Source organism: Pelecanus crispus, chromosome 4 (assembly GCF_030463565.1).
Source record: "Pelecanus crispus isolate bPelCri1 chromosome 4, bPelCri1.pri, whole genome shotgun sequence".
NCBI classification, from domain to species: domain Eukaryota; kingdom Metazoa; phylum Chordata; class Aves; order Pelecaniformes; family Pelecanidae; genus Pelecanus; species Pelecanus crispus.
This window is the reverse complement of record NC_134646.1, coordinates 38833032-38853522: the sequence shown is the minus strand read 5'-3', so window position 1 is coordinate 38853522 and position 20491 is coordinate 38833032. Positions and strand designations below refer to the sequence as shown.

General features: G+C 40.9%; 1 protein-coding gene across 1 annotated transcript in view; it reads right to left on the bottom strand.

Moving 5' to 3' along the window:
- The window catches only part of GUCY1B1 (guanylate cyclase 1 soluble subunit beta 1), a 43754-nt gene extending 25647 nt beyond the window's left edge, over positions 1-18107 (bottom strand). The window contains exon 1 of the mRNA XM_075709309.1: positions 18040-18107. The gene's annotated coding sequence lies outside the window, so the exon portion shown is untranslated. The remainder of the gene's footprint in view (positions 1-18039) is intronic.
- Between the last annotated feature and the right edge of the window lie 2384 nt (positions 18108-20491).

Genomic DNA, 20491 nt, shown 5'->3' with positions numbered 1-20491 from the left:
AGATAGAAAATGAGAAATAAATCTGTTCCATATCTCAGAGTCATTAAGGTACAATACAAACATTTCAGGCGTACTCTTCGCTGGGTAAAAAACTGTCTGGGTGGCCGAGCCCAGAGAGTTGTGGTGAATGGAGTTATGTCCAGGTGGCGGCTGGTCACGAGTGGTGTTTCCCAGGGCTCTGTTTTGGGGCCAGCCTTGTTTAATATCTTTACCAATGATCTGGATGAGGGGATTGAGTGCACCCTCAGTAAGTTTGCAGATGACACCAAGTTGGGTGGGAGTGTCGATCTGCTGGAGGGTAGGATGGCCCTGCAGAGGGACCTGGACAGACTTGATTGATAGGCCGAGGCCAACTGTATGAGGTTCAACAAGGCCAAGTGCTGGGTCCTGCACTTCGGTCACAACAACCCCATGCAACACTACAGGCTTGGGGAGGAGTGGCTGGAAAGCTGCCTGGCCGAAAAGGACCTGGGGGTGTTGGTAGACAGCCGGCTGAACATGAGCCAGCAGCGTGCCCAGGTGGCCAAGAAGGCCAACAGCATCCTGGCTTGTATCGGGAATAGTGTGGCCAGCAGGAGCAGGGAGGTGACTGTGCCCCTGTACTCGGCGCTGGTGAGGCCGCACCTGGAATACTGTGTCCAGTTTTGGGCCCCTCAATACAAGAAAGACATTGAGGTGCTGGAGCGTGTCCAGAGAAGGGCAACGAAGCTGGTGAAGGGTCTGGAGCACAGGCCTTACAAGGAGCGGCTAAGGAAACTGGGATTGTTTAGCCTAGAGAAGAGGAGGCTGAAGAGCTTATCGCTCTCTACAGCTACCTGAAAGGAGGTTGTAGGGAGGTGGGTGTTGGTCTCTTCTCCCAAGTAGTTAGCAATAGGAGAAGAGGAAATGGGCTCAAGCTGCGCCAGGGGAGATTTAGATTGGATAGTAGGAAAAATTTCTTCATGGAAAGGGTAGTCAAGCATTGGAACAGGCTGCCCAGAGAGGTGGTGGAGTCACCATCCCTGGAAGTGTTCAATAAACGGGTAGACGTGGCACTTTGGGACATGGTTTAGTGGACATGGTGGTGTTGGGTCAATGATTGGACTGATGATCTTAGAGAACCTTTCCAACCTTAATGATTCCTAGTTTTTACTTTCATTGGGAATAATCCAGCCACCAAGCCAGGAAACACAAAATTCCTACTCTACCCTTAGTTGGTTTAGTGGTGGACTTGGTAATGTTAGGTTAATGGTTGGACTGGATGATCCTAAAGGTCTTTTCCAACCTAAAAGATTCTATGATTCTATGTTCTGAAAATAAGAATTATCTGTGAGAAATTAAACACAATTTTTCAGTACAGAGCCTCACAAGTTGCTGAACTAATAAAGACACAATTTGCATTTTAAAATACAGGACTATCCAATAATCCAGCCCAAGATGAGCTTTTTAAACACTGTTTAAGCAAGTGTTTTCATTCCTTCCAATACTGATTACACTTTATTTTACAAAAGGCATGGGATGTTTTTAACAACCATTTGTACGTATCTTCAAAGAGGAATCTAAAATCCAGATGTAGGTACCTAATCAAATACCTTTTTTTCAGAATTCTGTGCATTGCCAGTACATGGAAATAAAAAAAAGGATGCTAGGATTTTGCAAGGCCTTGTTCTCACATTGCACGTCAGTTCTTCATGAGTAAAGTGTCACCACTTAGCTAAAGCACACTAAAAATATACATTTCTTCACTAAAGGAAACAATTCTCAACCTTAGGTTTAAGACAAGACTCATGCATACGTCATGTGTACACTTACTGCTGCTGCTAAGTAAAAAACCAAACCAAAATGGCTCTTGTTTTTCAGGATCATTTATTATTCTCTTCAGCTTGAACACTGAGTCAGCAGCTAGTCCAAAAGGCAGCACAGCTCTGTAGGCTTTTTTTTTTTTTTTCCCTGAGGAAAACAAGCTGATATCCCTAGGCAGTGAACTGTTGTGCTTTCCAAGCCTTGCATTTGACACAACTGAGTTGCTACAGAGGGCCCACAAGTGCCTGCCTTCCTGTTTTACCCCACGTGCTTGACACAGGAGCCAGGCCACTGGTGCTGCAGTGGTGGCCGAGTCCCAGCTCTCTGGAGAAGGACAAGGAGCACCTTCATGGACAGGCAGACCCCAGGACCCTGAAGGGCCAGCTGCCCTGTGTGGCTGCTCCTGCTGCGCACAGAGCATGCCAATGGACATGGCTGTGACCCTGCCCTGTTGCAAGTGCAAGTCACATTCTCTGTTTGCTCCTCATTCCCTGGCACATTCTCCTGCAGCAGAGAGAGGGGGGATGTGCAGGGGGCACACTGCGGTCTCCAGCAAAGCCACGCTCTGTTTGTTGAGGTCCTCATTTGGCAAAGGGGCACAGCCTCCTTTCTCAGTATATTTTTTATAATAGCTGTTCACCTTCTGTGATCTTGCCTGTAATGACTCTGTATAGAGACAATGTGCTTTGCAGAAATAGTGACAAGAGAGGAGACATTTGTAAGTACTCGTGCTCTAATTTATGTGCTTAGAATGTATTTTGGCTCAGCAAAACTAATATGATCACGGCATCGATAGTATCTTTGCAGGTGGAGGGTCACAGCTACTTCATTAAAAAGAAAAGATCCCCTTTCATCTAAACACAGATCTATGCTGTAGAACACTTCAGAAAGACAAAAGAAAGGCAAAGAGATAGGAAAGCCTAGAAGAGAATGACTGAATCACACCTTCTTATGTTACACAAAAAAAAAAAAATTAGTACAGGGAGTTATTCTTCAGAAAAAAGCCTTAGAATTAGAAAGAAATATCAAAAAGACAGACAATGAGGTAGTTTTTATAAAAAAACTAAGCATATGTCATGCAAACCAAGACATTCATCAACTCAGGACTGGAATAATTATTTTTCTAATGTACAAATGAAAGAGACTCACGAGTGAAAAATCATTTACTAGTACCATGGTAGAAGGGCTTTTACCAGACTAGGACAGAAATGCTCCTCGAGATAAGGCTGAAACATACAGTTTAAGAGCCAATATTTTTAACTGCTTTAAATTTCTAATGGTCATCAGAGGAATTATAAACCTATAAAGAGTAGATTCTAAATCTACTGTGTAAGTCCTACATCCTCTTTTACATCAAAATCTTCATCATCATAACATGATCAACCATCAATCAAAACAGGAGTCTTTGACTGAAACTTAGATTCTAATTTTCTGGAGCTGGCATCATTTATTTTAAAAATGAAATAATACAAAATAATAATACCTGCACAACAATTCAAGCATTTTCAGTTGTAGTGGAATTATCCAGCCATACAAACAGAAACATTTTCTGTGTTACTCAAAGGGGGAGAGAGGTCTGAAAATTAAGTACTCTTGTTCATCTTAAAACTGCTAGATGGCAAATGGTACTGCTGATGCGGCCTGATTCCAATCTCATATGGTAGTATTCTGTTGACCTAAATGAAATTACTTCTCATTTAGCCCTCCAGTTAGTAATTATCAGTCTTTGATAAACTGTTCACTTATCAATGAAAGTCTGGAACCCATTGTTTTCTTTTTCCCCTTCATCTTCCTTTAATCTTGCTCACCACATTCTTCCTGCTCATCAAAAATCATACTACCTTGTTTTTATATTTCAAAAATGTATCTGTTTCTATTAATTAATGAAGTCTTGTAACTGCTAGTTGACATACAGATTTTTATACTCATTCTATGAATAGGCACAATGAGCTAAAAGCAAGCTAAGCTATTTTCCCAAAGTAATACAACAAGGCTATAGGGGAAGCGAGACTAAACATCCTATATAATTCTACATAAAAGGAACATAATTCTCTATTCAATGGCATGAAAAACATTAATAAACTTAATGGGCCTTTTTTTTTTCTTAAACTCTTTGGGAACTTCCCAAAAGGAATGAAAGAATGGACACTAGCAAGCAGGACAAAACTGGCTGCGAGAGTGTTCTCAGAGATACAAAAAGATAAAGATAGTAGTATCTTTTTTTTAAATAATCACTTACAATAATTTATTCATTACTTGAAGAAACAGTATATTTATAAAAAAGAAAGCAGAAATGGTATGTGTACACATGGTCCCCTAAAACACTCATATTTTCATACTCCAAAATAGTACTTCTGGTCCTCTTCCCCAGCCATTCTATGAAAACTTCAGATCAGCCTGCAGGATATCAAGTCTCACTGATTCCTGAAAACAGCTCCCATGCCACATATTCCTTCTTTTCCTAAGCAGGAGGAGAGCTGGAGTTACTAGTGGGAAATGTTGTCTTGGAGCATATGAGGTCAGTCAGGGACAAGAAGGTAGAGTTTGTATTTCCTACGAATGGAACTGAAATTAATATGAGAAAAGAAAACCATCTTGATTCTTTGATTCTCATAACATGATATGTAACTGGAAGTCAGATACAGTTTGTAGGGAAGTTTGCAATGGGTGAACAAACTTTCCCACATCTCTGAAACACACTGTGATTTCTTTTAGTCTCTCTGATCTCAGCAAAACCACAAAGAATAACATACACATCTGGAAAAGCAATGAACATCCTCAAAAATACTGCATACTTGTACAATCCAGTAGACACAGTTTTTGTGTGTGAGAATTTTCTCTATTAAAAATTGACCCAGTTTGAAGATGCTAGTATGTCTTTCAAAACTTCTTACATTTCTTTTCAATTACATTGACCAGAACTTTTCCTGTTTCCTTCTCTGTGCCAAGCCATGCTTCCTTTTTTCTTATTTTAATTGTCTTTAGTTTACTTTGTCAAGTTTTTTCTTCAATACCTGCAGTTTCCCTGAGTCACCACTTTTTTAAAATCACCACTGGTTATTTCAATGCCTATTCCATTTAGATTATTTTAGCAATTTTGTTTTTCTCCAGTTTTCTCTAGATGTTTTGGATCACTCGACAGCCATCTTCTCTGTAGCCTTAATGATGTATTTCCCATTAAAATAACTTTATCAATAAAGTTAAACAAAAAATAGTTCAATTAGCAATTGCATCTGCATTCCTTGGATATAATTTTCTGGGGCGAAACTCACTGCTCTATGGCTTCACTCTCCCTCAGCATTAGCAGTCTTACTGGGCGTTCCAGCACTACAGGAAAAGCACCCAGTGCTTGTACTGCAGGCTAATACTCCAAAACAAAAAAAATGTTCTGCCTTTTAGTTATTTTTATTTTTAAAAAACACGGGAAAATATACTAAAAAGAGAAGTAATCCATCAAAAGCCAATCTCATTTTGGGAATTTTTTTCTAGAAAATTTTTCAAATTAAATATTTACTCCTGCAGGGAATTACACTCCTCACTCAAAACCATGTGGGCAACAATCTCTTTGCTTGTCCTATCCTACAAATATGGCAAATCCCATGACAACCTCTGATCTAAACCTGTGTCCAAAGATAGACTGCCTTTTTAAAGCCTGTGCTGGAAAAGTATTATATTCCAGAACTCTTTTTTTCCTTTCTAGGACAATTCCTCCTCCCTTCTCCATACCTCTATGCCCTGTTGTGCTGGTACATCCCAATCATTTAGCTAGACGCTGAGCTGAAATATAATTTAGTTAGGTGTTTGTTTTTCAGGGTTCTTTTTCTGCTGGATGGACTTCCCTGTCTGCTTCATCACCTGGTCACAGAAGTTGCTGTGCATACAGAACATCGTGTAGTGAAAACACTCCTATTTCTACAGAGGCACTTGTCCTTCAGCAAGTCTACAAAATAGCAGGTTGTCTAATAAACTTGTATCAGAGAGCATAGCACCACAGCTGTCAGCACCGGAGAGGCTAACCATGATGTGAGGAGCAGCAGTCTAGGGAACAGGACAAAGTCACTGAAATCTTCATTCAGGTGAATGGGCAATCCCTACATTCTTTCCTCATGGCTGCAGTTTTCTCACCTAATTACCTGACCCCCACCTGATCTATCAAACCTGCCTGCATTGACACTATAGAACTGGTTCTACAACAAGGGTGATGTGAATAAATATATGATGGTGTTGTGAAAACTGTTATAACTAATACTAAAAGTGAGGCTCCTTTGTCAGCTTTGCAGAGCTGCTGTGGTTGGCTGTCCATCAACAGTAATTCCTCCAGTGTGACATAGCTGGTCTTGACTCCATAATCTACAACTACCACGTATGAAAACAAACCTGCCTGTGTGGAACAAGAAGGTATAGCTATAAACCTGAGTATGTGAACTTTAAAAGACCAGAAGGCTCCAACTATTCTCATCTGAACAGCTTCCCTCTCCTGGCTGACAGATGGTTCATGAGCTGGGATTAGAACTGCAATATAACATGGCACCCTTAGATGCAAAGAATTTACATTTGGCTGAACATACTTCATAGAAAACTTCATAATCCATAGCTTTATGAAAAACTGTGGCATTTCCCTTGAAATGTTTTGCTGCAATCTGTATTCCCAGTTTTTTACCAGATAAAATTATGGGAGTAAATTAGCATAGCTCTAATGTTTTCTGCTGACTGCAGTGTTTGATCACAAAGGCATTAACAGCAATAACATGTTGGTGGCTTTCTTAAGGGCTTGACTGGAAATGAGCCAAAAGCAACAACCTCTGGCAAATTCCCAAGCCCTGGTTAATTCTTTAGTGAAGCAGCAGCACTACAGTAGCAAACTCTTAACTTTCATATGGCCTTTCTTTCAAAATAACTTCTAAGTCTAAATGGAACAGAATTTACAATTAATGTCCCATTTACATTTCTAGAGACAAAAGAAGGGTTTGCTTTGCTCCCCAGTAAGCTTATGTTCAAAACTATTTGCTCTTGCCCAAACCGACTCCTGTTATCAGCACATGGGATGTGACACTTCATGGCTCAAAACTTACATCCTATGTTACGCCTGTCCTAACTGCTACGGTCTGGCAGCCCTTTTTATTTACTCTAGACTAATTTTGAATGATTACACAGAGCTGTTCGAATTATGGGAAACAAAGATTCCAGCCCAGACTTTTCTAAAATCCCTTTGTTTTCCTCCAGAATGTTTATATTATCCAGGTTAATGTGAGGAAGTTTACTTGGGAAAAAAGAAACTTAGCCATTGCATCACAGAAAATAACACAGCTATACAGAGGCTATTTTTCACGTAGAGGTTTGACCTTGAAATCAATGGAAAAATTCCTATTGAGTAGATCAAAGCAGGATCAAGTCTCAAAGCAGCCTTCCCTCCATCAGTCATGCTAACACCCCTGAAACTGCTGTTGGTCTAGCAGCACAGAATAGCATTACAGGTGATAACTACATGTGTACAATGGGCCCTTTGAAAATCTTTCCCATTGTGAAAGTAGTTTAGTATTTGAAAACACACTACTAATGTTCAAAGGTAACGTTAATAATTCACAGAGATGGATGAAATGTTAAGTGTGCACAAACATTCCAACAAAAAACATTCTTAAAATCAGAACAGATCTTGCACTGCAGATTTTTAAACCACAAATTGCACACACTTTTCTTTCACAGAGAGGAAATATTTTCTCTATTTTGATGTAGTAAGGATTTCTTTTGCCATCTTCAGAGATTTTACAGACAACATAGTTGAACAAGATCCCACATCAGGTTGGTCTTACTTTTATAGCCTATTCTGCACAAAGTGGATTTTAATGTAGTTTTACAGTCAGATTGTAGCATTTAAAGGGAATCTGAATAAATCATAACCAAAAAGCAGGTTGCTGCTGTCAGAACTTTTTTATTCATGTGAAGTAGCACTTGCTATCCTGTCTCTGTAAGTCAGTCATGAAGCTGGAATTAAAAAAAAAAAAAAAGAATTCTTACAGAAAAAGAACCCTTCCCATTACAGAACTTCTCATGCAGTAAATATTGAGAAAATGTAATGGATACAAACAGGAAAAAAAGATGGTACAAGACTGCATAGAACAATTACTTTGTATCCTGACAACCACAGGCTTCTCTGTGATACAACATTATTATTTAGAAGCTGTTGGTGTCACTTTAACATATCATCTAATATTCCAAAGGCACAACTGGATCTCTTCCTATCAAAACTCCAGTCCGAAGTGCATGCCCTGGGTGTGTCACCTTGAACACACCACAACAACAACTAGTTCCAAGACCACCTCTAGGACTTCTTCCATGATAGGTATTGTTTCTGTTGGGACTTCTGCCACCATTGTGCTTAACTGTTCTTGGTGTACCAAGGATGGAAAAAGTGCTCGTTAAATTGAAGAGACCAGTCAAAACAATCTTAATGACAAAATAACACTACTGCACTTAGAAACCCAGCATGGTTCTGATCTCACTGATAGGAGCATGTCAAGTTTAATTCCGTTCCAAGAGTAACGCTATTAAACAGAATTGCATGTGTCAGAACTAAAGATGGTATCAGTGAAACCAGAATTGTCGTCTTTGCATCTCTTTTACATTAAAATGGCAAATGCACTGCTCATTATATGACTTTACAGATGGTTTGTGTTTTCAAAATGCTTCTCATCTCTTTTCAATGTATTTCACAAAGATGCTTTGCTAAAAATCATTAAAAATATTGAACCACTCTTCTCACTCCTCCCAAAAGGAAAAAAAAAGCAAACAGACTTGTACATGTTGTGGATGGTCCAGAGATATTTTAAAACACCCAGTTGGGAAAAGCATAAATTATATTAAGTTACAAGATTAAATAAAAATGGGAATCTATCCAGGAAAATGACATTCTGAGTAAAGTAAATAGGTGTATTTATAGACTTCAGAACTCTGAGCTGTTTCCCAGTTTTACAGGCTGGATATGAGAGTGTTTAATGTAGGTTTTCAAAACAAGATAATCCTAGAAGATACAGTTAACAAATGTACAAGTTCTTTGCTACTACTCCAAGTACTAAAAATATTAGTAAAAATATAAAGCTAGTATTACTTTACTTCCTTTTACATAAGTGGAGTAAAAGGAATGGTATTTACAAAACACTCTTTTAAGCATTTCATTTATAAGAGTGAGTGATGTTTATAACACCTGGTATCCTGACAAGTCTAAAAGCACTTCCCAGTTCTGGGAAAATGGAAAAGTACCTGAGAGATACTGCAATAACACTCACACCATGTTTCACAACATGCCACTATTTCCTTTTAGCCAAGTCTTTCCCAGACGAATTAAAGAATTTGGCATCCACACAGTTTAAACTCCTGACCTCCAAGCAGGTCCTTCCGCTGTGAAGAACTGAAGGAGCAGGAAGTGTAGTGTCCTGACCCTACAAATCTTGTGAATATTAACCTCCAGACCCATGAAGAACCATCTATTCAGCATCAGTTTTAAGAAAACTTAAAAAATACTGCTTAGAACTTTGGAATACTATGAAATAAGGACTTAGAAACATAAACAACAATAAATGTTTCTACTTAATGCCACTTTCTGGAGAAACACTCATTAATGTTAAGATTAATGTACTCATTAATGTACAGATTAAAAAAATTAATTTATTGGCTTTTCACCACTAATGGCTTCCCAAAGTCTCTTTCTGGCATCTATTTACAAGTAATCTGTATGTTTTTCAAAACTGTTATGAGGTTGATTGAACAGAACACTCCATCTCCAGCACTGGGTAAACCCACATGATGCTATGGAGGCAGCAAAAAATCAATTTTCATGTTTTTTCACAGACCACTGCAATTAATTATTACTGAGTCCTACATGACCCAAAGTAAGTATGGCCTTCCAATCTAAAACTCTAGTGAACAGTGTATTTTTTCATCAGTGTTCATGGTGAGAAGACAATTAAGATAATTAACACAGTACATCTGCAATGTTTTTGGGCATGAAAGAATCAGTAACTTTAGGTAAACTACAAAGCAAGCATTTTTATAATAAATTAGTTGTGGTCTGGGAAAGGGAAATACCAAGCACGCTCACAGCAGTTCAACAAAGCAGGAGAGGTGATTCACATCGGACTGATTACCACCACTGCAATATACAGCTATCCATGTCTACGTGGTAAAATCCATAACCCACTTGTTAGCCACCTGGACTTTTTCTACAGTCCCTGTAAAGAGAAGTAAGAAAGAAAGGAATAGGAAAGCCAGCAATTTGATGGGACAAATCCCAAAGGCATTAATAGAATAAAAAAAAATTGAAGTCCTAGGCACATCCAAACCTACACTTAGATGTTTAAAAGGAGTTTGGCACTAAGGTTCTCTTGCAAGTCAGTCCTTGTTGAGAAATACCACAAATAACTGGAAGGCTTTTCACTCGCTTCAACTACACATGGTAACTAACTGAAATGCCACACCTCACATTTTGTACAGATCTTTGATTCTTATCTCGTGCTTAGTGTGTATTTTTATTGCCCAGGCCACACTGTGGTTATGTAGACATAATATGCATACACACACACACATACACATAAATATTTACATGCCTAAGTATCTACATATACAAATATAGTTTCTCCAACAACTTTACATTCTAAGCTGATGATTATCCATCTTCTCTCCTAGCAGAAGTGACACTGTTAACACTGTAGACTGATTGGTATAGACTATGGTACCGTTTTACATGCTAAAAAAAAAAAAAAAAAGGGTTGCCCTATATATTTAGAAACTACGGTCAGCCTGAAAACTTAGAAAACATTACATTTTCCAGAATGATTATGAAGAAATAAAATGAGTGTCTCATAAAGAGCCATAAGCAGTTGATGAGCATTTTTTTGTTGTTTTGTAAAAACAGGAAAGATGGGCTTAGGTACCACTCATAGCAACATTAATGAAGTTTGCTCCAAGCCACATTTCCCTGCCTCTCCCTGAGCCTGCCTGATGCAACCTACCAGTCACACCCATGAGCCCAGCAAACTTGTTCTTCTTCCTCCAGGCTACGGGTTCTTTCAGTACTGAGGCTAGATCCTACTCAGTTAATGTACAACTATTCTGTATTTTATTTTATCCCATTCATCAATATATAAACTCAGGCTTGATTTACAGCACAGTTTTTAAATCCAGCTCTGAAGACAGAATTATTTGTTTCTAACAAGCCTTCCTGTGGAACTGATCCCTATACTATTTGCATGCAAAAGCATTAATTAGCTCTCCAACAAGCTCGTGAGGCCAATTATACCATTTCCATTTTAAATGGGCAAGACTACTACAGATCAAATTTCATTAATTTTGTGTGCCCAGTTTGAGACAGGTGGATCTGGTTTTGCTCAGTGTTTACGCTCAAAACACAGCTTTCATGGACTTTACATGCCACCAGCATCAGACCTACAAGTTACCTGAATTCCAATACCTCTTAAGAGCTTACTGTTGCAAGTTGTAAGTCTTCCATTACAGCTTTTGTGCATAATCTTCGACATTTCTGAAACGGCAAACTATAATATAGTATGAATGATATTACTACATCTAAACATTGTGCTAAGCAACAGTAATAGGCCAAAACTTTGATTTTTACAGGATTTGTCAACAAATGTAAACTGTGTTTTGCCATATTAGTAAGCAGAAAAAACCCAGCTTTGACAAGGTGACATTCTGAACTCAGGATATGGACACAAGAAGTCAAGCTAGTGGCTTTATTCTGCAGCTACAAAAGGTCTTCTATTATTTGCTTTGTTTAGGAAACTTAAAAATGGACAGGTTTTGCTATGCCAGAAATTCCCAGGAAACAATGCAAGTTTCAAAAAAAATCCAATTCTCTCATCTGTAAAAAAAATTGTAATACATATCCTTAAAGGCAGAGTTCAGTAGATTTTCTATTATAGTATTTTATTTGATTTGATTGGCCACTGCCAAGGTTTCCAGTTCGACTCGATGATCTTAAAGGTCTTTTCCAACCTAAATGACTCTATGATTTTATATTATTTACTATTTTGGAATATAACTGCAAATAAAATTAATCAGAACATCACATCCTGTCAATGAGTTCATAAGTATCTAAACTCTAGTGAAAGTCAGTGGAGGATATTTTTAAATGCATAAATGAATAAAAGCATCTACCTCTCCTGACTTAGCTAGCCAACCTGCAACAACACTGATGTACCTAACTGCTAGGAATGTCTTTGAAAATTTACCCAATAAGCATGTATTCTTAAATCACCTACATTTTCCTGCAAAAGCCACACTGAGTAACTAAAGTCTGACCTTTGTTAACCTTTGCTGATATGATGCAGAAGTTTCTGAGTGTGTTTAGTTTTCTAAAGGCAAGTGATAGCCCTACAGTTTATTTCACTCCCCCAAATTGTACAGTTTTCTACCACTTCAGTTGAACCCAATTTGAAACTGAGGAGAGAAGCTTTCCTCTTACATTGCACCAGGATAATTTCTCAACCCTCCATGTTTCAGCATTTTAACCATAGCAGGACAGTTACAGAAAACAAATTCTGATGAGTCAACTAGCCTGGAGCCTTGGTAGGTGATAATGTGTGAAGTCTGGGGGAGAACAACAAAAATTTCCTTCCTCATAGGACAAGTGATTGATTTTTGCTCTTCCTTTATGTGCACTTCCAGACCACTGGGTCCATGTGAAGTTTGTGCTACCACACAGGCTCCCCAGATCTTGAGTCCTGGCATTTAAGAGCATGTATGGACAGCACGTGCCAGCCAAACCCACAAAAGGAGGACAAAAAAGGGCAAAGGCAGGATGATGCCTTAATTCTACACTAAGCATAGAGCACAAGGAAAATAAGACTACTACTTGCTTTCTGCACCCCATGCTAAGGTACAGCCAGCAAAGGATACATGGCTCTTGGGGCACAAAATGCCTGTTCTGTTACTGTGCACATTTTAACACAGATGTTCTTTTCTAAAATCAATTAAAAAGTGGTTTGACCTCTAGGTAGTTAGTTTTTGCAAACACAGAGTTTTCAACTTCTGTTCTAGTTTTTCGATGCTTACCAGGCTACAGATGGTTTTGTGGGGACTTCTAACATAGAAACCGAAGGAAGATGAAGACTGTAGTTGACTGGTTGTGCCATTTCACTTCCCAAATACAGATCTTTTATGTACCTCTATGTGGGAAATATACTAATTTATCCTGCAGTCCTGTGATGAAGCATTTTAATGCATTTCTTAATATGATATTTGAGTTCTCATTCCTTTTCTTGGCAATATATTTGAAAGTGTCACAGTTTGAGCATCTAACCTGGCCTAAATTCAAATTTAGGAGCCTGTGGGAAAAGCCTGTATTCATTTAATCAAACAGAGAGGGATACTGTTGGGAAACACAGGATAAATGACTATGTACATATTCCCTGCTGACAACATGGCCCTAGTTCCCACATATTGCCCTGGAGCTGTTTCAAGAAGACATCCCTGTTAATGCTTGTTTGTTACACAATTAAACCTTCAGAGGTGCTGAATGGAGTGCTCAGAATTTCACATATATTTGCTGTTCAGCTCAGCCAGATGTGACAGCTGTTGCAGAAGAGCTCACATTTTATCATGACAGAAGACCCTTTTAAAAATGTGTTAACCATACACCTATTTAAATATGTTCACTACAAAAACATACCAGAGAAGATAGAACTTCATAAGCCTTGGATTCTGTGGGTTTTTTTAATGTGGGTAATTCCTCTGTTTCATTTTGGACAGGTACATAGACAGTAATTCCACACACACTACTTACTATCATGTTCACAGACTACCGTATCACCCAGCACTACGGATTTCGCCTTGATCAGACACGAGCACACAACTCCATGTATGTGAGAACAGTCAGGCCTGACAATTTATGTCACCGAGTGTTTATGCTGGCTGCAGAGAAACTGAAGATATCTAATGCCAAAGGAATCTTGAGAACCATCTTTTCAAGCCATTGCAATTGTGGCCACACAAGCTGAAATAGCCCTCTGGATGTAACAATGAGAAAATAAGGGATTTGAGAGAGGTTTTCTCTTACGCAGGCAAGGGACAAATCAAAAGCATCTTCTTGGCAAAAATGTGGTTAACAGCTCTAAGTAGCAGTTTATTTACTAAGAAAATAACTGTTTGCAGAACTAGTGGAGGGCTGATCAAAGAAGCATGTCTCCATGTATTCCAGGTCCTAAGTCTCTCCTTCCAAGGACTGTAGGAGTGAACTACAATGAGAAGTGTACATGCAGCTTACAGCTGCCAGTAAGCAAAAGAAATTATTATGCTGAATGATCTTCACTTTCCACTAAGAAAAATCTGCTCCTGCAGAATTCAGCAACTGCAGGAAGGACTTTCCTCAAGTGGCTCTCACTCTCCCTCTCTCACCCAGCTTTGCTAAATCCCTCTAATGCTTCTAGGGCTTCATCACAAAAAAAAAATCCACAAGCCCAAGCTCGCAATTCTGTGAGTGGCAGCCAGAGAAAAACTAAGGAGAAACAAATTTTTGAGACTTTGCAGTTGAGAAGATGAATAAAGGCTCCATAAATCAAGATTACCTTTCATTAATCATGTGCCAGCTTTCTTCATCTTATTTTGAATTCAAGTCAACAATGCTGGTTCAGAAACAGATGTTTTTGAATTGTACTGGGTTTTAAGCATTTCAATTCTAGTTCTTTAGCAAAACCAAGCCATATTTCCCTTGAGCCAACAAAACTGATATTCAGTAAAATTTCAGATCATATACTGTAATTTTTCCATGAGCTTAGTGCCTCATTGTAAAGGTTGCCTGATGTGTAAAAAAAAAGTCTGTTGTTTAGTTATGCTCTGTTTTAAAAGTGGATTAAAAAAACATGGTGTCTAACTTTCCCAGGAATTCCACTCTGGGACATTTAAAAGCGATGTCAGTACATGCCTTTTTCAGATAGATCGTGGTTTCACAAGGATGTTGAAAAATTCATGAAATAGCAGAAACGGAGACTTGAAATCATTCTGACTCAGTTAACAGTAACTGATGACAAGAAGAACACCACTCTCACAAGAGCATCAAATTCAACTCTTTGGTTTCCCAAATTTTGTGTTTAAGAACTTCATTCAACGTCCCTTTTGACTGAAGAAGCTACAGGAGACAAGAGTTTTCATGCTTCCGATGGAGCATACCCTTCCAATTCAGTATTTAACTTTTCTGAATGTACTTTTTTTTTTTTTGAAGAATGACCTGTTTTAATTACTTCAGTTTATTCAGTTCTATGTTGTCTTTTCACTTCTGTCAATATTAAGTACAAATTCACCCACTGGCATTTGAGAATCACTCAGCAATCACAACCCACCACTCTGCAATGCTGATTCACAGCTTCTGCAGTGACTTCAGGGAGAGCAAAATAGCAATATGTGATCAGCTCAACAGAAAAAAAAAATTAAAAAGCTTAGATGTCAAATTTTGTACTGAACTACCCAGAGGCTTTTCTGCTTCACAGAAATGCCTAAGTTGTTGCAAATTCAGCCACACTAACAGTGCAAAGTTCCTCTCATTTTTTTTTTTAACAGCCAAGGACTGTTGACTTCAACAATTACTCCTTCAATTCAGTCATCAGTGATTCAACTGATTCAACCCATCATGCCACAACACTGGTCTGTATTTTCTCTTTGTTTCCTAAATGATTAACAGTTCTAACAAAGCCTTTGCAAGAAGTCTGTATTTGCTTACATAAGGTAAAACATCTAACCTCTTCCACAACATCTCTGTAAGTGCACCGCGGGACCTTGAAGTACCTAAAAAAAGAAGCATTTTGTGTCTATCAGTTGACCCTGTACCATCCCCTAAACCAGCACAACCACTATAATCCGTTGAGAGATTATCCAGTGAGATATATAGGTATTTGCTTGCTGGTTTCTGAACTCTAGAACACACTATTTTTTAAGATAAATCTTGCTGAATAAATACCCTGTTACAAACACCTTTTGCATAAGGAGCTATGGCAGCTGTTGCATATATGTCGGCTCTTTCTTGCAGATCATGCTCCATTTGTCTGCTTAGGTGGTGCTGTGGTACAGTTTCCTTCCAGAAAGCAATCTTCTCTTGTGAGTTAACAGCAGAGCCTAGCTGTTGGGCTGCTACAAGACAGAAATGTTTCTCAGCTGGAAGACAGAAACACGATGTAGCAGCTTCCTGAATTTTCACAGCGGACCTTTAGCAAAATATTCATATCTTTCTATTAAATTTCTCCAAAACGTTAAATGAGTAACACTCCGCACAGGCTTTAGTCATCTTCAGTATTCTATTAGGTATGTAAAATCTTAGAGATAGCATGCATCAGGAATTATGACCAGGTTCTCTGACAGCCTACAGCATGATCTTGTACTAGAAGATGAAACTTTGTATCTTCTCAGAAGGATCAGTCTTAACTACAAATTCTGTTCAGTGGGTAATCTGGACTAAAGTGGACCACAATACTCAAAAGCATCTTGGGATGGCATGCCAGGAAAGAGTGAACATTCTTTATTGTATTTTATACATATTTTATTATAATTCTCATGGAAAACAATATATGTATCACTATTGTTTTTACTGTCTCTTAACTTACATGTGTCGTATAAAACCAGTATCAAACCATAAGAATTTAAAATAGATCAGTGTGTTTAGACAAGGTATGTAAGAAAAATAAACTTATTTAGCTCACTTAACTTACAGCACAAAACTGTGTGGCATTCACTGAAGACTCATCTACACAATCCATAGAAGTGCATTTGCAAAGAGTACCTTATAGACTAACTGTCAGGGATCGCTGGAACAGTGAACGTCTGCTGAACCAGAACTGTGGACTCTCCATCTTTGGTGATTTTAAAGACTCAGCTAGACAAAAGTCATAGCTGAGCCCTGATCTAGTGACGGTAACAGTCATGGTTGGAACAGAGACTGGACTAGATGACTTCCAGAGGTCCCTTCCAACCAACTTTTCTATGATTCTCTGATTTCATGGTACTGTGAAAAATTACCACATTCTTAATACATGGATTAATAAAAAAAAAGTGTCATGGTTGCAAAAATCTCACAGTCAAGAGCACTCCTTTAACTCCAAAAATTGTATTGGGACAATCGCAAGACAGCTACATAGACATATTAAAACTGGCCCAAAATAAATGGGAGAGAGGAGTATAGAAGAAGGTGTTCAGCTGAAAGAAGACCACTTTCTCCAAGTTGGATAATCTACTTCTCCCTTAAAACATACAATACGAAGAGATATTAAACCCTTTCTTCTAACTACATAGTTACCTGAAGCCTTACAAAGTAAGTTTACAACTCTGTAAGCATTTCTGTCTTTTTAAAAATATTTCTTGTAGTTTTGCCCAAGTATCGATACTACCATATTTATAGTAAATAGAATTTTGTTTGCTCTACCCGTTTCAAATTTTTTGTGCAATCTCACAATTCATCAAAAGTTTAAAGTGAAGACAGGCATCGCCTTGGAAAAATGCTATACTGCCAGACAAGCAACAGTTGGACACAAGAAATCAGGTCCAAGAGAAGAAAGCCAAAAATCTTTCTTATACATACATTCTTACACGTGTTTCTCTACGGCAGTGACTTTTCTTAATTTTTTTTTTTTTTATTTTTAATTTAAAGCTGAGTACGTTACCAAAATATCACGCTAATTTTAGATGGCGTTTACTAGCTAAAAACTGTATTTCAGTTCCTTCAGGAACGCAAAGAGATGGCTGTTGCATGGTTCGTCTGGTGCTCTGACTCAAGGAAGGGCTTTCGTGGTTTCTGGGACGTTTTGCCTGCACATTGCTTCTGCCACAGACTTCGTATAATCGAGGCAGCCGCAGGGATCAATGTCATCTCTGCTGCGGCTCCTGGAGATCGGAATAGGTGGGACAAGGCGGATCTCTGCGGCGTGAAGAAAGGCCCCGAGCAGGACGAAAGGCGGCGAGAACCGTGCCGGTCCTGTCACCGCTGAGAGCCGCCTCCCGGGGACCGCTGCCAGACCACAGCGCCTCATACAGACCCGCCGGTACCGGAGAGCGGGGCGGGGCGGCAGGCGGGGCACCGCCGGGCCGCGGCCGCCCGGCCTGGTACCCCCGCGGGCCCAGCCCGGCCCGGCGACGGGGCGGGGGCACGGGCAGCCGCAGGGGCACGGGCACAGGCACGGGCACAGGCACGGGCACGGGCACGGGCACGGGCACGGGCACGGGCACGGGCACGGGCACGGGCACACTCAGCCGCTCGCACGCACTTACTTGATGTCCTCCCAGACGGCGGGGCCGTAGTTGCGGATGACGAGCAGCTCCAGGGCGTGATTGACGAAGCCGTACTGCGGGGCAGGGCGAGGCGGCGGCACGGTCAGGCACCGGGCGGGGGAGCCCCTTCCGCCGCCCCGCAGCATCCCATCCCATCCCATCCCATCCCATCCCATCCCATCCCATCCCGCTGCCGGGCACCCCGGCGAGAAGCAACCTCTCCGAAACACCCCCCCGTCTCCCCCCAAAAACAAAGGGCTGGGGCCCGGCTCCCCTCACGGTTCCCTCTTCCCAAGCGGATTCAGCCTCTTCCCTCCCACCATGGGCCCGGGCAGACCGGACCGGACCGGACGTCCTCCGTCAGCCCCGGTCCCCCGGGTAGGGAGGGCGGCCCGGCGGAGCTCACCATGGTGGTGCCGCCGCCGCCGCCACCCCGCCGCGGAGCAGGAGATCGGTCCCGATCGCCTCACCACCTCCCTCAGCCGCCGCCGCCGCTCCGAGTGGCACCCACCGACAGCCAATGGCAAGCGCGGCCGCTGCTCTAGTATCCAATGGCGGGCGCGGCCGCCGTGCTCTCCTCCAATCAGAGGCGGAGGCGGGACCGAGGGTGGCCGGGGGATGCGGCGGCGCGGCGGGGGGGACGTGGGAGCGGCGGGCGCGGGGGCCGCGGGCAGCAGCCCTTCGCGGAGCGGCCTGGGGCGCCGCTGCCTTCGCCCGGCGGGGAGCTGGAGGGTGCGGGCCGGACCGGCTGCCCTGGGAGCTGGGTGTGTTCCCTGTGCACACTGCCAGGTCTGCGGCTCGCCCTGCTCCTCCTCAGGTGCTGGGGCGGCGGCGGTCGGCGGGGTAACAGCGTTTGCTGTCGCCTGAGGCCGGCGTGCGCGGCGGAGGGGAGGGGCGGAGGGACAGGCCTCGGAAATACATATACGTCCCTCTCGGGTTTGTGTTCCCCGATGTTCGCCGCAGCGGGGAACCCTGCGAGCGTCTGTCGCACGGTTTCCCACGCATCAAAAAGGATTTTCCAAATGCTTTTCTCCCGCTGGAGTCGTTGGGGCCCACCTGACGCTGGGTCAGGAGATCCATCGAAGTGCCTGGCGGGTTCCCAGCGCTTCGGTAGGCGCCTGCAGGGCAAGGTGGGCGCTGGTCTCGGTGCCCTGTGCAGCGGTCGCCTCCGCAGGAACCGAAATGCTTCCTCAGTTTTGTACCCCAATGCAACCACTTCACTTTTTAGGCAGATAACGCCCCCTAAAAAGTGAAGAATCCGAGGGGAAAAATGATCACAGATGTTTCTGTTTTCCGCGCATTCATTTTTCAAAGGCTAGTGAAGATAAAAGCATAAAAGTCACTGCTTTCAGTAATGTTTTTGTTGTGGTGTTGAGTCCTTGTCAGCAGCCAACGTGAATAAACACTGCAGTGTATCACTAACCTGCTACATACGGATTCACAAAGGGTTCTCCGAGTAAGGTGTGACTCTTACAACAGGAGTATTTGAGCAGAGGATTGCTGACAACATGCCAAGGACAGTTCAGCAATAACACGCTGTCGTCATATGTTGTCATATAAATGGAACAAAAAAGATAGTGCAGCACTTGAAAAACCCATTTATTTTAAAGCCCCTTGTACCATCTAAAGATCTGGCCTCAGTGTATGAAATAAAAATCCTAAGAGGGCTAACTGATTTTTTTTTTTCCTTGCTTAAAAAGAATCAAAATATATTCAAGAGATAATGAGATTATCTAGGAGGATTATAGGATGAACACTTGATGGGCTACTCCTGTAGTAACTCGTGGGTAGAAACCTTGCTGCATGAAGTCAGCAGAACCATAGAGGCTAATTGATCCAGATGGATTCTAGATGTAAGTAAAATTGCAAAGTTCAGTCCTTAGTCAGATAGTACAAAATAAGTTTAAAATTTTAACTGTTCGCGTACGTCATGAAAAAAAAATTTAAAAACCCCCAAAATGGAGTATGTGTATTGGAACTTCCATGTAAGTAAGTTAACAAGTGACAGCATTTAAAATCTTTTGAAATCTCATCTATTTGAATCTGTGTTAAGATCTGTTAAAATTGCTAGTAAGTGAGGAGACAAATTACAGGTGGATAGCCATTAGCAATTTGGCAAACGTCATTTCAGTAGGCATTCCAAGAACAGTAGAGGGAAACCCAGCTTTTAGGTCACGTAGGCTTAATAATCAATTCTACTTAGTTTAACACATTCCAAATCTACTGGGAAAACTAACTCAATAGTTTCAATATAACCAGTTAAAACCATACAAATAATATGCTAATGAAGGGAGGAAAGAAAATTTTTAGAAAAAATAACCAAACTACTGCCTAAAGATATCTGTGTAGAAAACCAAACAAAAACTGAAGAGATGCAAATCTCTAAGAATCTCTTCAATCTCCAGGAAACTGGCAACAGAGATGATGTAATAAATCATGCTGTTGTAACCAG